At 34.1% G+C, this 3576-nt stretch overlaps 1 long non-coding RNA gene across 1 annotated transcript; it reads left to right on the top strand.

Annotated features, from left to right (window-relative positions):
• Positions 1–1183: 1183 nt before the first annotated feature.
• LOC109221750 lies at positions 1184–2738 on the top strand. The gene is made up of 2 exons (XR_002067300.1): positions 1184–1219; positions 2686–2738. It is a non-coding gene; the product is annotated as an uncharacterized LOC109221750 (long non-coding RNA).
• Positions 2739–3576: the final 838 nt, after the last annotated feature.

Genomic DNA, 3576 nt, shown 5'->3' on the forward strand with positions numbered 1-3576 from the left:
CAATTGGAAAGTAAGAAAAAAATACTTTTCTCATGGATTCGCAGTTATGCTTTGAAGCACATCGATATGCTCTGTTCAATACTGGAGATGAACAAATGGAAAAGTTTATCGAGTAAGATAAATTATATTAATATTTATATTTTTATATAATATTTTCTTTATTATATGATTAAACTTGAAATGTTCTTGATTGCAGGGAACATAAGAATTTAATTGTTAATCATAGTAGATCAAATGCATGGGTAAGAGCGAGGGATCCTAGTCGGGAATTCAGCAATTGGTTTAAAGAAAAAGTTAAAAATATTGTATTGCCAGATTATTTAAGATGGCTAGCCAAAGGACCTAATATGGTAGCCAAAAGATATACCGGATGTTTTATTAATCGATACCGATTTCATACTAAAGAACGGGATTCCCGAGGCAAGACTCAAAATAGTGGAGTGACTTTATCGGCAACAACAGATAGTTTTGCTAGTGCTAGGGACCAAAATGCCATCGATGGCGAGGTTATCTATTATGGAGCGATTAAGGATATCATTGAGATTGATTATTGGGGTTCTTTTAGTGTTGTACTGTTTAGATGTGATTGGTTTCGTAATGAAATAGATGATTATGGGTTAACTCGGGTGTACTTCAATAGATTATGCAGTACAGATGATCCTTTTTGTGTTGGCATCACAAGTTTATCATGTTTTTTATGTGGAGGATCCAATTGAGAAAGATGTTTATTATGCAAGGAGTAAAGTACCTGTTGATTTGTATGATCTGGAGGAAGAGAATTGTCCCGATATTGGAGACACATTTTGGCGGGAACCTAATAATGATATTGGTTCCTCATCTAGATTGCTTGATGATGACATTAGATGGTCAAGAGAAGATGTACCCGTTGATATCATTGATATTCCATCTCATGCACAAAATTCACATGATACAATTGTAGAAATATCGGAGGAGGAGGATGAGTTTGATGATACTGATTGTGACTGGATGGAAGAAGATGATTAAATAACAAAATTATGAAATTATTTTAAGTTAATTCTTTTTTGAGTGAGTGATAATGGCTTTTTTGTTTATAAATATTTTATGATTATTTTTATTTATATCCTTTAGAAAATTATTCTAAAATGCTTCAATTTTGCAGGATTTGAGAGAGATTTCAGATACTTTTGTTCGGTTGTTGAGGCCCGTCCCTTCTCCCACGTCCTCTTTGGTTTAGTTGGTAATTTCTATCCTCCATGAAATTATAGCAATATTTCACAAAAATGTATGAATGATTTCCTTTTTTTTGTTTCTCATTTCTTTCTTTTCCAATTACAATGTATTGGATTAACAAATTTTTTTACAGTTGAACAGAAAAAACTATGGAAAAATTCTTTTAAAAAGAATCAGAAAGAATCCCTTTCTCATCTTTGTCTATTCACAGTGAAAGAACAGACTAATGAAAAGAAAAAAAAAAGCTAAATAACACGGAATGTTTGGAGGGATGGAGAGAAAGAAATACTTCTTTACCTAATAAATAACACGGCATGTTTGGCACTGCTGGTATTTCATTTGCTTTAGCTTTAAACAATACAAAAGACTCTAGTTAGCTTGTGTGGATCTTAATGATCTTTTGCGGAATCACTGACACCCTTTGCCTTCCAGCGACAATAGAATGCTCCATTGAGCTCTTCTTGACTACATGTATTGTTAACATTTGAGCGCGTAAGTGATCCCTCCTTGCAACTGGGATGGTTGATAAATCAAATTTTCAGTTTCTGATTTTCTTTTTTCTCTAAAAAACGAAGAAATTTCTAGAATCAACAAGGTACCTCTTATTTAGATTGTTTAACAAGAGTAAGATGCATCTATTGAGTTGCAGTTGTCTAGTCTAAACCTCTCGTCGTTTGGTCCTCTTGGTTGCAGGTCAGCATTAGTTGATTCACTAGGTTTATGGCTAGTGGTAGAACTTACACTTGAAAACAGACCAGATACCAATTAATAGTAGTAGTTCTTATCAAGTAAAGTAAATAGGAGGGTTCAATAGCCTTCATTATGGTACAATGCTATAAATGCATGTAATTTAGCTTCTCATGTCGCTGCAAATTTCAGAAAATTTTGGATATAAATATAAATAGGTTCAGATGAATCCAGATGTGACTTGAGATTTACCCTATGAGTAAATGACAACTTGGAGTTTCTTCTGTTTCCCTATTGATAGTGTCTAGTCATTGTCAGTACTGTATCGATTCGGAGCATCTCAAGATAAATTTTAAGATTCTGGTGTGCGGTATTCCTTTTTTGGTTTTATAAGTCTAAGGTGTGCTAATGCTATAAGTATATAAAATGGTTTGGTATGTCTCTGCTAGACAAAGATCAGCTTTACAGACATATTATGTCACAACAGAGCCTTCTACTTCCAATAATTCACTCTCAGATTCTCCTACATCGTAGCCAAATTCACCAATTTCCCATTGTTTGTTAGATAGTTTACAGTATATATAAACTATAAAGTGGAATTGTCCCACAACTGAAGGAAAATATGATTTTGAACACTTTATTATTAAAAGCCTAGGTATTTTCTGTTTTAGTTAAAAATTGAATTCAAATTTAAAGGCAACATGTGATTCATTCTGTTAGAATTTGTTTGGCCTAATTGTCTATGTTTGTTGCTTTTGCTAACTTATATTGTGTTTACTTTTTCAGAATCTGAAAAATATTTGAATAGTCATGAATCAAGAAGGGTGCTCAAGCAAAAATAAAAAAATATCCAACCGCATTCCAGTTGGATCACTTGCATCTTTGCGAAATCAAAGGGTTTCGTCGTTGACAACAAAAAGAACCTTCCAAGCTACAAGGTCAAATGCAAATGAAGAACGACAATCAGAAGGTGGATTACCTTCATCTTTGCGAAATCAAAAGGTTTCGTTGTTGACAACAAAAACAACCTTGAAAGCTCTAAGGTCAAATGCAAATGAAGAACGACAATCCGAAGGTGGATCTTAATTGCAAGAACAAGTGCAGCAAGTGCCACAGAATTGCACCTCTTCAGCAACACAAGGAGTACATGAACAAGTGCAACAAGCGAATAGGGATTCCATCACTCCTGCATCACAGGGAGTACATGAACGATCTGATGATTCTACCACTCATGAAGCAGCTGAACAAATTGAGGAACAAGGCAAATATAGATAAATTTTAATCATAAACTTAACTAATAATAGTGATTAATGATTATCTTTGTTTTGTACTATTGCAGGCCCCTCCTCGCCAAAAAGAAAAAGAGGCCGTACTCAAATGCCAAGAGTTCATGTTAGAAAGGAGCGTAAAATAATCACTCTAAATGAGTTTAATCAACCCATTGGTCCTACTAAAGAGCTTGTAAAAGAGTTGGGTAGCTTCCTCGGCACATTGGCAAGGAGTGGGACTTTTTGTCCTCTTAATGTTGTTAATTGGAGGAAACTAGACACAAAAGATGATATGTGGAAATATATCAAGGTATGAAGTTGCCAATGTCCAATAAACATAGATGATATTCTTATTTCTTACACTAACCCAATTGCACTAAATTTGTAGGAAAAATATGACATTACCGAC

This window comes from Nicotiana attenuata, unplaced genomic scaffold (genome assembly GCF_001879085.1).
Source record: "Nicotiana attenuata strain UT unplaced genomic scaffold, NIATTr2, whole genome shotgun sequence".
NCBI classification, from domain to species: domain Eukaryota; kingdom Viridiplantae; phylum Streptophyta; class Magnoliopsida; order Solanales; family Solanaceae; genus Nicotiana; species Nicotiana attenuata.